This window comes from Protopterus annectens, chromosome 1.part1 (assembly GCF_019279795.1).
Source record: "Protopterus annectens isolate FY-2018-M chromosome 1.part1, PAN1.0, whole genome shotgun sequence".
Lineage (NCBI taxonomy): Eukaryota > Metazoa > Chordata > Ceratodontiformes > Protopteridae > Protopterus > Protopterus annectens.
This window is the reverse complement of record NC_056726.1, coordinates 1828600768-1828616817: the sequence shown is the minus strand read 5'-3', so window position 1 is coordinate 1828616817 and position 16050 is coordinate 1828600768.

Genomic DNA, 16050 nt, shown 5'->3' with positions numbered 1-16050 from the left:
TATTACTGTCTGAAACTGAAGTGAATGCAAGGCACACTGAAAAGTGTGCCAGTATCTAAAATATGTAACAGTACATAGTGTTATCAGTCAAGGGGAATTTTTTAAATGCTTTACATCACAAGTTCTGCTGATATTTGAACATTTTTGTATCCTACTGTTTTATATAAGAATATAGATTTAACTCTTAGCAGGCACATAATGTGTGTATGTGTGTGTGTGTGTGTGTGCATATGTATTCCACTCATACCTGTAAATGTTATATTTTCGTTTGAGAATGCAATGGCAATTAGGCCTTGTTTTCTCAGTAATACAATCCATGTGCCTAACAGATGGCTGTCCAGGATAACATTGTTGATATGCTGCATTTGATAACCAGGAAGTCCCACTGAGCCAAAATGCATATCCAGTTGAAACCTTGGGAGCAGTACTTACATTATCCAATAAAAATGTACAACAATTACTTTACATTTACTGTTAGTTTAAAGAACTTCTGAGCAGCGTACAGGACAGAACAAAAGAGTATGCAGGTACAGAGTTCTAACAAAGTCTTGGTCAGAGCCACACTAGGAAATAAAAACTAATAGAGAAGGACAGGACGCACAACATGGTATCCCTTTTAACATGTCATGTTTTACCCAGTACCATGTAAAAGAAATGTTGTTAGCACAGAAGATTAAAGTTCTGAGCTGTTGATGAGCTGCTTACAGATAGGACTCCTGAAAATCGACGCTTATGTCCAGTGAGCTTTTCTGGTTAACAAATAAAAAAAGGAAACAAAGGGGGCGGCAAATACAAAAGGATACCACCTGTAGCATTTCAGGTTTGACCCAGTATCAGGTAATATTTATAAGAAATAGATGCAGATGAAGAGGACTAATGCTCTGAGCTATTAACAAGCTGCTGATTAACCCAGAGCAAATATTTGCATTTCTGTCACATCCATTTGCCTACTGTGTGACTTTGAGCAAGTCACTTAAATAGACAGTACTCTTAGATAACCTCTCAAAAGGGATAGTTCTGCAAGTAACTTTCTTCTTGTAACTATTTCAGCTTCTGATCTTGTATTACATTTCAAATGTAATATAGCCTTGCATGTCCAAACTGATTCTGAAATGATCTCATTAAACTGTCTGCACCAAGCCCACTGTATATTTACTTTATGTGTTTGATTTTGAGGGTATTACTGCAAAGACTACAAACAAAGCAATCCACATCTGAAACAATTTTTTTGTCATTGTTGGATACTCAAGAGAAATTTGGAGGGAAATATGCCACCTGTTTTAGGGAAATACCAAACAAAAGAGCATGAATCCTGGTATCCAAGTCAGAACATGCTATAAGCTTGGAACAGTAGCAGAAGCTCGCAGCCAGTTGTTTACTTACCATACCACTCACAGTTAATTTCTGCCAGTATTATATGCATGCACACCCATGAACAAATGCACAAACACACACACACACACACACACACACACACACACACACACACACACACACACACACACACACACACACACACACACACACACACACCCATCCTATGTGCACACCAATGAACAATTTGGTGGCACACCAATTCACCTACAAGCCTGCATTATTCTGTAACTAACAGAAGTAAGTCTCTTGTCTTGAGGCATTTTGGATAAGTTATATGATAAAAATCTCCATAATTTTATATAAGACACTGGTAAGGCTAATCAGTTTAAAATTCTTTGGCTATTTAGAGTTGAGAGGGTGGCCTAATGGTTAAGGTGTTTGCCTTACAAACACAAGGTGCAGGATTTGAGTCTCACAAGGGATAACTGGATAGGCTTAAAATGACTCGCAAGAGCAGTTAGCTTAGTACTAATCTATGAACCTATGAACCTATGATGGCTCTTCCTCTTTGGGAATGGGTGAGTGCTTCTGGTAGGGTTACCCTTGACAAATTAGACAAACAGGAAGGAGCACACAAACCGCAGTCTAAAAATGTTGACTCTTATGATTCAGGATTATTTGTAAAGTCAGGTTATCACTCACCTCCATAAGAGAATGTAGTTAATGGGGTTGCAGCAAGGAGTTGTGGCTGAAAAGTGATCACAGCTTGTCATGGTAGTAACTCTATAACCCAAAAGTAGGTACTAACAGTGACAGAACTGGCTAAATTAAGGAGTCCTGAAATGTAGTACAGGCAGGGTGGATCCGGATCTGACCAGTAGGTACCAACAAGTTAGCAAGGCAGAAGCTAAGGCAGTCACTGAAGTGAAGGCCCAGGTGTATGATAAGTTTAGAAAGGCCATTATAAAATTATTTTCAGATTGCCAGAAAGAAGTTCTGGCAAACTATCCAGTAGCTCAGCAGATGTGAAAAAGACATCGCCCAGGCTGTACTCAATGTGAAACAGACACCACCCAGGCTATTCTCAATGTGAAACAGACAACACCCAGGGTGTTCTCAATGTGAAATAGACATCATCCAGGCTATTCTCAATGTGAAACCGACATCACTCAGGCTTTTCTCAATATGAAACCAACATAATCCAGGCTATTCTCAATGTGAAGCAGACATCACCCAGGCTATTCTCAATGTGAAACCGACATCACCCAGGCTTTTCTCAATATGAAAACAGCATAATCCAGGCTGTTCTCAATGTGAAACTGACATCACCCAGGCTGTTCTCAATGTGAAACCGACATCACCCAGGCTTTTCTCAATATGAAACCATCATAATCCAGGATGTTCTCAATGTGAAACCGACATCACTCAGGTTTTTCTCAATATGAAACCAACATAATCCAGGCTGTTCTCAATGTGAAACCGACATCACCCAGGCCGTTCTCAATGTGAAATAGACATCACCCAGGCTATTCTCAATATGAAACCAGCATAATCCAGGCTGTTCTCAATGTGAAACTGACATCACCCAGGTTGTTCTCAATGTGAAACAGACATCACCCAGGGTGTTCTCAATGTGAAATAGACATCATCCAGGCTATTCTCAATGTGAAACCAACATCACTCAGGCTTTTCTCAATATGAAACCAACATAATCCAGGCTATTCTCGATGTGAAACAGACATCACCCAGGCTATTCTCAATGTGAAACCGACATCACCCAGGCTTTTCTCAATATGAAACCAGCATAATCCAGGCTGTTCTCAATGTGAAACTGACATCACCCAGGCTGTTCTCAATGTGAAACCGACATCACCCAGGCTTTTCTCAATATGAAACCAACATAATCCAGGATGTTCTCAATGTGAAACCGACATCACTCAGGTTTTTCTCAATATGAAACCAACATAATCCAGGCTGTTCTCAATGTGAAACCGACATCACCCAGGCTGTTCTCAATGTGAAATAGACATCATCCAGGCTGTTCTCAGGAAGAGTGAAGAAATGCTGACCTTGACTAGAGGCATTTTTGGGAGGTGGAAGGAACACACTAAGGAACCAAGTGGACATGCATATATTTAGGAAGGCACTTCCTGAATCAAATGGTGAAACTGGGTCTGGTTCTCTAGATGAGGTCACTGCACTGATTAAACACCTTCATAGTAGCAAGGCTGTGGGAGTAGAAGAGATCTGGACAGAAATGTTGAAGGTACTGCATACTGTTGGGGTGTCATGACTAAATGTGCCTTTTCAATACTGCCGATATAGGTTCTTGTCATACCAATTGATGGAACTATTAATATTGTAGATCGTAAAATACTTTGACACCTGGGAGTAGTGAGTGGAAGGAAGACATTACAGCAAACTGCATACAGAAAACAGACAGGAGTATATGGTGGAGTTGCGGTATGTATGGATCACAATACATGGTGCAAAAAAGATAAAAAGCACCGGGAGGGCAGCTCAGACAGGTTAGATGGCAGGATCAGGCTATGTATCAACAGATAATTGCTCCAGTCACATTGATGCAGGAAAAGGATAACATCATCCTAATGAGTTAGATAAGGAGATAGTCAATAAATAGAATAAATAACATGATAGTTCTTCCAAAAGAGGTTCTCGACACTTTTAAATTTACCTTGGAAAGTCAATATCCCAAGTCCTCCACTCTGTCCCCCTATCGTATGACTGTGAGGAGATGTAAATCACAAACCTTTGCCGCCATAACAGCATGTATCTAACCTAGCATCCCAGTTCTATTTTCCAGCTAGGGCATCAAGTTAACATAAATCAGAGAACTCTTGAAGCGTTGATTTTTAATTAGATACATGATATAACAGTGTCTCAAATCATGGGAAAATATGCTGCCAAACTTCACCTATTACATTTTTTTTTGTGGGGTGCTTGTGCACCTACAGCCAACAGAGTGCTCAGTATCTGCCCAAAGTACGTCCTTCTTCTATTTATTGTCTCTGGGCGAGTCCACTATGGAAATGATGCTTTTCACATTCTGAACTGGTCATCATCGGCTGAAAAGTAATCACAGCTTGTCATGGTAGTAACTCTATAACCCAAAAGTAGGTACTAACAGTGACAGAACTGGCTAAATTAAGGAAAGAGTCCTGAAATGTAGTACAGGCAGGGTGGATCCGGATCTGACCAGTAGGTACCAACAAGTTAGCAAGGCAGAAGCTAAGGCAGTCACTGAAGTGAAGGCCCAGGTGTATGATAAGTTTGGAAAGGCCATTATAAAATTATTTTCAGATTGCCAGAAAGAAGTTCTGGCAAACTATCCAGTAGCTCAGCAGATGTGAAAAAGACATCGCCCAGGCTGTTCTCAATGTGAAACAGACACCACCCATGCTGTTCTCAATGTGAAACAGACATCACCCAGGGTGTTCTCAATGTGAAATAGACATCATCCAGGCTATTCTCAATGTGAAACCAACATCACTCAGGCTTTTCTCAATATGAAACCAACATAATCCAGGCTATTCTCAATGTGAAACAGACATCACCCAGGCTATTCTCAATGTGAAACCGACATCACCAAGGCTTTTCTCAATATGAAACCAGCATAATCCAGGCTGTTCTCAATGTGAAACTGACATCACCCAGGCTGTTCTCAATGTGAAACCGACATCACCCAGGCTTTTCTCAATATGAAACCAACATAATCCAGGATGTTCTCAATGTGAAACCGACATCACTCAGGTTTTTCTCAATATGAAACCAACATAATCCAGGCTGTTCTCAATGTGAAACCGACATCACCCAGGCTGTTCTCAATGTGAAATAGACATCACCCAGGCTATTCTCAATGTGAAACCAACATCACCCAGGTTTTTCTCAATATGAAGCAAGAATAATCCAGGCTGTTCTCAATGTGAAACCGACATCACTCAGGCTGTTCTCAATGTGAAACTGACATCACCCAGGTTTTTCTCAATATGAAACCAGCATAATCCAGGCTGTTCTCAATGTGAAACAGACATCGCCCAAGCTGTTCTCAATATGAAACAGACATCGCCCAGGCTGTTCTCAATATGAAACAGACACCACCTAGGCTGTTCTCAATGTGAAACAGACATCACCCAGGCTATTCTCAATGTGAAACAGACATCACCCAGGCTATTCTCAATGTGAAACTGATATCACTCAGGCTTTTCTCAATATGAAACCAACATAATCCAGGCTGTTCTCAATGTGAAACCGACATCGCCCAGGCTGTTCTCAATGTGAAATAGACATCATCCAGGCTGTTCTCAGGAAGAGTGAAGAAATGCTGACCTTGACTAGGGGCATTTTTGGGAGGTGGAAGGAACACACTAAGGAACCAAGTGGACATGCAAATATTTAGGAAGGCACTTCCTGAATCAAATGGTGAAACTGGGTCTAGTTCTGTAGATGAGGTCACTGCACTGATTAAACACCTTCATAGTAGCAAGGCTGTGGGAGTAGAAGAGATCTGGACAGAAATGTTGAAGGTACTGCATACTGTTGGGGTGTCATGACTAAATGTGCCTTTTCAATACTGCCGATATAGGTTCTTGTCATACCAATTGATGGAACTATTAATATTGTAGATCGTAAAATACTTTGACACCTGGGAGTAGTGAGTGGAAGGAAGACATTACTGCAAACTGCATACAGAAAGCAGACAGGGGTATATGGTGGAGTTGCGGTATGTATGGATCACAATACATGGTGCAAAACAGATAAAAAGCACCGGGAGGGCAGCTCAGACAGGTTAGATGGCAGGATCAGGCTATGTATCAACAGATAATTGCTCCAGTCACATTGATGCAGGAAAAGGATAACATCATCCTAATGAGTTAGATAAGGAGATAGTCAATAAACAGAATAAATAACATGATAGTTCTTCCAAAAGAGGTTCTCGACACTTTTAAATTTACCTTGGAAAGTCAATATCCCAAGTCCTCTACTCTGTCCCCCTATCGTATGACTGTGAGGAGATGTAAATCACAAACCTTTGCCGCCATAACAGCATGTATCTAACCTAGCATCCCAGTTCTATTTTCCAGCTAGGGCATCAAGTTAACATAAATCAGAGAACTCTTGAAGCGTTGATTTTTAATTAGATACATGATATAACAGTGTCTCAAATCATGGGAAAATATGCTGCCAAACTTCACCTATTACATTTTTTTGTGGGGTGCTTGTGCACCTACAGCCAACAGAGTGCTCAGTATCTGCCCAAAGTACGTCCTTCTTCTATTTATTGTCTCTGGGCGAGTCCACTATGGAAATGATGCTTTTCACATTCTGAATTGGTCATCATCGACAAATTGTTAAATTAATTTTAATTAGTTAACCACATTAAACATTCCTACATAGTACAGGCTCTGGGGGAGGATCAGAGAAAAGAAAAATACTTGAAGTAGAAAACCTGTCAAAAGCATTAAATGCAAATTTGCACTCAGACAACAGATCTATGAAAAACATTACACAGGTGAAAAACATTCAGGCAACCTGTTAAAAGAAGCAAAAGAGGAAGTGCGAAAATATACAAAACAAAATCCAGAGATTTTTAAATGATATAAAGAAGAAACATGGACATGGGAAAGAAAAAAAGAGATCTAATATGGTGCGATATTTATACAAAGGAGAAAGCCAAACTAATTGTGAAAGGGAGATCATGCCTGCTCAACCTGGTTGACTTATCTGAGTCAGTCACCAGGGCTGTGGATGAAGGTAAGGCAGTGTATACAGCTTACCTTGATCTGGCCAAGGCCTTTGATACCATTCCTCATTCAGGAATTATTGATAAACTCACCAAACTAGGCATCAACCCCTATATCACTAGGTGGGTTGCAAATTGGCTCACAGATAGAACACACAGTGGGAAAGTAGTGGACTCCATGTCAGACTGCCAACCAGTCATGAGTGGAGTCCCACAGGGATCGGTCCTAGGTCCTCTCCTGTTTGGCATCTACTTCTCAGAAGTCCAGGCCAACACAAAGGGACTCTGGCTGACCAGGTTCACAGACGACTGCAAGCTGGGAGCCATTATTAACTCCCCAAGTGATGCAGACATCCTACAGAATGGCCTCACTGAGACCAATGAATGGTGTCAAAACCATGGCTTTAAGCTTAATGCCAAAAAATGCATCGTCATCCCCTTTGGTAAAAACTCATTTCCCACTAATTACCACATCGATGGGAGCCCACTGAACACTGAAGGTGTTATAAGAGATCTGGGGATGCAGGTTGACAGCAACCTCAGCCTCTCCTTTGGCCACCACATTGCCACTGTGGTCAGAAAGTCCTTCTATGTGGCACATCTCATAACCAAGGGTTTTGCATCCAGGAAAAAAAGGTAATCGTCTCTCTCTTCTCTTTCCTTATTAGACCAGTCATTGAGTATAATGCCCCATTTGGCATGTACCTTGCTAGACACCTGCAATAGCTGGAGAGGCCACATAAGTACCTCACAAAGAGGATCCTAGACATTAAACACATGTCCTACAAGGACAGACTCAAAAGACTCCAGCTATTTTCTGTTTCATATCGCCTTCTTACAGGTGATCTCTGCTTGACTTACAAACCCATGTCTGACCCAGATCTGTTAGAAATGCTACATCTAAAGAAATCCCAATCCCTCCACACCACACACTCCAGAGACATCAACCTCATTACCATAATCAACAGAACACGCTGGAGGTACAGACTGCTCACCCAGAGACTGCCCATGCTATGGAATAGACTTCCCATACATGTCAAGCAGAGCACCTTGCTGACCCTCTTCAAGAGAAATCTTGATGAGTGGAATAGAAGGTTCACCCCAGGGATCACTTCAGTCGGTCTACTTGATAGATGCAGTGGGAACTAATGTCAGATGGCACAATGCCAGGGTAATCCTATGAGCTAGGCTTGTAAAGGCAACAGGGCTATTAGCCTAGTACACACATATGAACCCTATGAACCTATGAATTAATATAAAAAAACAGCTTCAAAGATATTTGAAGAGAAATATAGGCAAAGGCATCTGGATATGGAAAATTGCACAATACAAAAAATAAGAAAAAAGAGAGGAAGGACAACAGAGGAATAGTAATGGAGAAGTTAAAGAAATAGAAACTGAAGTTATGAATTGTATGTGTAGTGAATGATTTAATGTAGAAAATCCAACACAAGTAATGTCCCAACATAATGGAACAATGAGCCTCCAAACTAAGGAGAAACAGGTGGAATGGGAGGCATCTGAAGACATGCCACATGATGACGCTTTGAAGTCTTCTGTAGTAACTGGTACAAAAGGTCAGCTGAAGTTGCATAACAAGGGAAGGAGCAGGAACTAGTGACACTCTGACACAGGCAATGTTGTTGAGTGATGGGCCAATATGTTCCCATATGAAGGAGCAGCAGATAACATAAGATGCAGTTAAAGAGGATAAGTCACAGGAAGATGTTCTAGGCCTTTTGAGAATGTCTACAGGAAACAGAGAGCAAATAATGTGCTCTATGTTTAGAAGAAAATGATGTAACCGAAGATATTCTTGATTTAACAGAGATAGATAGACATATTAAGATCGATGAAAGAAGTAGATTACAGAATCTAAATAAGACCCAAACTGTTAGAAGTCTGATAAGACAGATGAATACAGTAATCAAGACTATTAAGAGAAATTCATGTGCTATAAGAGAAGTAAATAGGACACATTACTGTGCAGTTAAATCAATAACACATTAGATCTTACCACAAAAACATATAACAATAAAGGAAAGTAAGGGAAGAAATAAAATACCACCACAGAAAAAAACTGGGAAACAAGACAAGAAATGTCACTTTTTAAAGAATATAGAAGAGGGAACAGGTCAGTTAAAATACCTATAAACACAGACTTGGTAAAAAGAAATGCACAGTATCAAAACAGACCAGGCACTATCATATAGTATTGCAAATAATAAACTAAAGATATCTGCACAGGCAGAAAAACTTAGAAGATATGCTTATAAATATAAAGAAAAAATACAAAATGAGCAGTTCATCGATGACCCAAAAATATGTTAAAGAAAAATAAGAAACAAAGCAAAAGGAATAGAAACCCCACCAAAAAGGAAGAAATAAGCGCATTTTGGAGAAATATTTATGAAGACCCTGTGGAACATAAAGATGCTGAATGGACAGAAAAGTTAAAAGAAAATGTAGAGGATATGAAATGAGATGAAGTAATGGCCACAGAAATTCAAACAAAATTAAGGAAAGCTTCTAAATGAAAAACCCTAGGAATAGATGTAGTACCTACCTTCTGACTAAAGTGTCAACATCTTAACACAAACATCTAGCCATGAGCAAGATTTACTTACATACACATCCGGAACAGATCCTGGCTAACAACAGGAACAATGAATGATACTCCTCCTTAAGAGTGAACCTGCAAGCCATCCTAAAAACTATATACCAATAACTTGCCTTCGGACAATGTACAAACTATGTACTAGGACTGACACAGACAGAGTTTATAGTAATTTGGAAAAAAAAAATACCTCACTCATGGCAATACAACAAAAGGATAACAAAAGAAAGTCATGTGGAACAAAGGATTATTTGTTGCCAAATAAAGCCATAACAGAGGATTGTAAAAAGGGGAACAAATCTAAGAATGGTATAGCTAGATTGCAAAAAAAAAAAAAAAAAAAAAAAAGCATTTGACAGCATTCCACATTCATGGATAAAGCAGTGTTTTCAGGTGCATAAGATACATCCTACATTGATCAAATACATTACAGTGAAACAGAGGAAACCCACATTGCACGTAAACCATAACAAAGGGCAAATTATTATCCCAGGATAAAAAATTCAAAGGGTGATTCTTTGTCACCTTTGCTGTTTTGCCCTTAACCCATCATGCTGTTTAGTTACCAAATTAGGTCATGGTTACAAATTTGCCTCCCAGAAAATAACTCTGCTTTAAGACTTCTCATCTACTTCTTGTGGATGACTTAAATTGTATAGTTCATCAGATGAGGAGGTGAAAGCACAACTGTAAGTTGTTAAAACTTTCTCAGATTATATAAGAATATAGTTTGGACTTGATAAATGTGCAAAAGCAACATTTAAAGCCGGAAAGTTGCAATACCAGTCTGAAACAGGAATATGATATAAAAGAACTTGACCAGGAGGGAGTGCATAAATATTTGCAAACTGATGAAGGATCAGCAATAAAAAATGAACAAATGTGAATAAAGCTCAGTAAGAAATATTTCAGAAGACTAAAACTAATACTGAAAAAAGTCTACACATCTAGGAATAAAGTCCAAGCTATAAACCAATTTCCTCTTCTTGTTCTAACTTACAGTTTTTGTGGTGACTGACTGGCCCCAAAAGGTATTGGATCAGTTGGACAGGAAAAACAAAAAAAAATGCTTTATACTTATCAAATGATGTATAAAAATCAGTGTATATCGGGATTATATATTCATTTCTCTGAAGGATGTTTGGGCCTCTTCAAAATTGATTATATATATAGATCTGCAGTTGTGGGACTGTATACATATCTACTGACCTCATCAGATCCAAATAGTAAAAATTTTAAAACATGAGGAGAGAAAGTCTAAAAAGACCTCTTGGCTTAGTTTAGAAGAATCATTTCAGTGAAAAGTGGGAATGGAAATCAAACCAGAAGTATGATAAGGCCTTGCTGTGTCTAATAATGGTGGGTGCCAAAAAAGCAATTACTAGAAAATGGAAATCAAAATCTAAACCAATTATACTGGAAGTAGTGAATATAGTAATAGAGATAAAACAGCTGGAATTGAGATCTTTAGAAAGGGTAGGAGCAAACTACATAGGAAAAAATTGAAATTGTGGGAACAGTACATACAAGGAAAGAATGAGGTTTAAAAGCTGGCAGGACTTAAATGAGCTATATAATGTTTGAGTGAGAAAGATTGGATAGATTATAAGTGATGCATAATGTTTGCAACGGGGAGTGTGTCAGTACAGTTTGTGATGTAAAATGCTTGCAACTTGGATTGTGTCAGTGTGATTTGTTTTCATTTATATAAATGTATGACTGCCATTGTGGTAAATAATGGTTTAAATAAAGATGTTTCTTGTTTCAAAAAAGGCAGGAAATTAATAATTTATGTAATAATGCTTAGGTTATATGACATACAACAATATATGTGAAGTATAATGTTTATGTTAATATAGTTTGATTACTTTTATATGAATGTAAATTTGCATATGTCACAACTGATAATTCAATAAAGGTGTTTGAAAAAGAAAAAAGAAGTAGAGAATAATCAGAGAGTAACTGAATGTACCGAAAAACAAAAGAAACAATATAAGGAGACAGATCAGATGAGAAGGATGGACAAGAGGAAAAGATATAAATACTGTGGCAACTACAGAGATCTCCTAGAACAACCTTGTGTTGATCATGATTTGATGCAAGAATGGTTAAGGAGAGGTGAGTTGAAACCAAAAGATGAAAGATTAATAATGGCAACCCTGGATAGTTGACTACGGACAAGCTGGCTTACAAAGTCCATTAAGCATGTGGGAGAACCACACAAACTTATGTTCTGTAAAAAAGAATTGGAAATAGTCACATATCTTATTTCTGGGTGTGATACACTCATACCAGAGGACATGCATACTGAAAGGTACAATAATGTGGCAAGACTGTTGCATTGAGAATTACACAAACACCGCAATACAGAAGCAGCTGAGAAGCACTGGGAATATGAACCACACAACATTATAGATAATGATGAAGTGAACAACATATAAGATCACCCATTACCAACTGTTCAAAAAATAGATGTGAGAAAACCAGATGTAGCAGTCCATGAAAAAAAAAGACAAAAGTAACATTCTTCATTGAAATTACTACACTTATTGATTATAGTGTCTTATGTACAGACAGAGACAAAGTCATAAAATATAAGAATTTGCAGGCAGATGCAAGAGTACTGTGGAAGAAAGATACCCAGACAGTTCCAATAGTAGTAGGAGCAATGGGTCTAATAAAAAAAGAATCTACAGTCATACTTAGGTATGCTATCAATACATGTAACTCCATATGAATAGAAGAAGGAGTTTGTTCTGGGCACATTGTGGCTGCTGCAAAGAGCAGTTTAGGCTAATATCAAAGACTGAAACAATACTAATTTAATGAAGTTTAATTGTACCTTGACTTAAGAATGGAGTCCATTCCCATCTTGGTATTAAACTGACAATTCTTGGAGAAATTAAACCGAGAATTCTGATTCAGTCATCCTTGACAAATTGTTAAACTTCTTCTTCTTCTTCTTCTTTCGGCTTTTCCCGGTTAGGGTCGCCACAGCGGATCATCTATCTGCTCATGATTGGCAGTGGAGTGTTATGGTGTCGAGTTGCCAGCCCAGAGCCCAATCTTCCACAGAAGGCACACACATGTATGCACTCCACCTAGGGACAATTTGGAGTGTCCAATCCACCTACTGCATGTCTTTGGGATGTGGGAGGAAACTGGAGCACCCGGAGGAAACCTACGCCACCACAGGGAGGACATGCAGACTCGGCACAGAAGGCACCCCCACCGAGAATCGAACCAAGCAGATTGAACACAAGAGCTTCTTTTCCAGGTTGACCAAGAAGCACTATCTGGTTAAGAAATATACTCAGATTTCTCATTTTCCAAAAACAGACTGAGAGAATGAAACTCAGGGCTACACAGCAAAGACTGTTAGCAGATGATAGCCTTAATCCCCTGAGCTAAACTGGCAGGCTTCAGTCTATGGCCTCCAACTGCAGTAGTATTTAAATATTCTAATAACTAACATGGATTTTCCCAGATCATTAACACTACCAGTCTCAATATCCTGACTGAGAATTGCTTCCAAAGGATCAAATAAATTGATAAGGCCCCCTAAATGGGAATAAATGTGATGTAGGCTTTGTGCCCAGTCCAGGGATGCTTGACTCTCACACCTGGAAGAAACAAATGTGCCAGCTGGGAGTAGGAAGGGGGGCTATAGGGGAAGTCATATAAGAGACTTATAAAAAGAATTATGAATAAAAGTAGGCTTAGAAATACCTCTACTGTTTGCACACTCATTATCAAACGTGTTTACTATATATGCAGTGCTGTGTGTTGATTATATACCAGACACCTGCTAAATACTGTTTTTTTCTCTTTAAGAGAATGGAAACCAAGTTCTGTTCTGTGCGATTGCTTTATCTCAGTATGCGCACTTTGTTGATTTGTATACACTGCTCCCTGAGCCCACATTGTGGCTAAAAGGATCAGTAGAGCAGTTCAATCACATGGTTATCAAATAGCAATAAATAATTACAAATAAAGAGAAGTACTTCACTTATTATATGGAGCAGTCAGGGATAGGCCTTTGTATAACTTACTGACATGACTTGAAAGTCCATGGGGCATGGGATAAATGATCAGTATCTACGGGGAATACATCAAACATAGAATCAGCTTGTAAAAACAAGTTACATTATACAAAGCCTTATTTTTGCTTTTATTTAATCTGCATTTTGTGAAAAGTCAAGAGATTTGTAATGTCAGGTGAGCTTATCTATATGCAGAAATATGTGATCCACTACATATCCATTTAGGCAGATCAGTATTTTGTGACCCTGCTAGTCTTCCAAAAATCTTTGCATCTAACTTCCTTTCCTAACTGCATGCTTACAGGTACAACTTTAAGTCCCCCAGGTCTATTGTCTGTATCTGATTTTGCCAGTCTGTTAATTACCCATAAACATAAAACTAATCAAGAAATATTTACTCACAGATGTCCTGGTATTGATGCACTAAACAAGTGATTCTTGGATGCATTTATAGATTTCACATCTGCAGCTATCAAACACATCATTAATTTGTCACTGTCTACTGCTACGCTCCCTGGAGTGTGGAATCAAAGCCACTGTTTTACCCTCCCTAAATCTTAAACATCAGCATCCTTACCTTGTTAACTGTTGACATATCTCATTGCTTCCATCTCTATCTAAAATTCTGGAAACCTGATTCTGTGCTCATCTGTAGGAACACCCAAGCAAGTATGTCCTTATTCCTGATTAGCCATATATATCTGCTAGGCCATAATGTCTTTCTATCCAGTTCAACCTGGCTATCTACAACTTGTCTAATTCCATTCCAGGTGACTCCATTCATCTCAACATTAGCAAAGGCAAGTTGGCTATGGTACTATTAACTGCCCTAACTAGTAGAGCATTTGCCTCTGTACATTACTCTATTCCTCTTAACTAACACCTTAAGTATAGATGCAAGCTAAGTATGCTCCACAGTTAGTTGCACAAGTTCTTTGTAGTATTTGATATGTTTTACCTCTTCTTCACTTCATCATAGTGTGCCCCAAAATGCTATCCAGATCACATTCCTGTGTTTTTCTTAGCTCACTCACTCTCACACATCAAAAAAGTAAAATCATTGTCTACATGAATGATTCTGTCCAATACAGGTCATAGTGATTTGTACTTTTCATATCTCTCTCTCTCTCATACTGAATATAAGTCATACTGATTTGCAACTTTTATATACCTTTCTCATATCCAACAATTAAGTTTTGATCTTCACAACATTACCTCATGGTATGCTATCAGGTAGAGCAGATAAAAAATAGTAAAAACAAAATGCATACTGTCCGGTACTTAGGCCAAATATTATCAGAAGATGAATGGCAATTTCCCTGAACTTCCCACTCCTGATGAAAACAATGACTATATCCAAATGTCTTGGCCTCTGATTGGACCATTATCTCTGTTTATTTTAGGTATGTGTATTCCAGAATCTATATGAAAACTCCAGCCAAGCTAGAACTTCCACTGAGTGACCTCTCAAACCTCTTGTATCAGAGGCACATGGGATATATGCGAATGACCCTTATGAACATCAGGTGTTTCAGCTATATGGCGATTCTGAATTCTCATGACTTATTACTTTTTAAGTTGTCCCACTCTTTGTTTTAGTTTGTTAGTTGGGATATTTTGCAGTCACCCTAATGGTAATGGACATCAGCTGGGTAGAACAGCCCTGTGTTTCTTATGCTTAGTCAAACACTCTGCTTGTGCTATGCTGATGAGGTCATAACAAGGCTGAAATATGCATATCCACAGCTAGTTGGGGTTTGGCATTATTGGCCAGAAATTGTCCATTGAAACGACTTAAAAAGTAATACGTCATGGGCTTTCAAAATCACCATATAACTGAAACACCTTATGTTCATAAGAGTCATTTGCATATATTCCATGTGCATCTGATACAAGAGGTTTGAGAGGTCACTCAGTGGAACTTCTAGTTTGGCTGGAGTTTTCATTTAGATTTTACTGATTGTTTTTTTCTGTGTGACTTTCTCACTCTTTGTTTTTGTTTATTCCAGAATCTATGGAAAATTTATGGCATTTCATATTGCCTTGGTAAAGACACCCATTCCACAAACAGATTATACATTATTTACTATAAAATGAATGTGTGTCCTTGCAAGCAGTGCAAATGTCATGAGCTTCTTAGTAAGGTTTGTCAATTTAATCTGTGTGTGTCCCTCCTAAAGTCATCACTAGCAGACTCATTGCAAAGCCCATTTAGCTGATGTCCCTGTATGCCCCACATACTTTGCAGGCTAATGAATTTATCATTTGCTCTTTCCTAACTTCCATTTCTTTCACACATTCACAGATTTAAT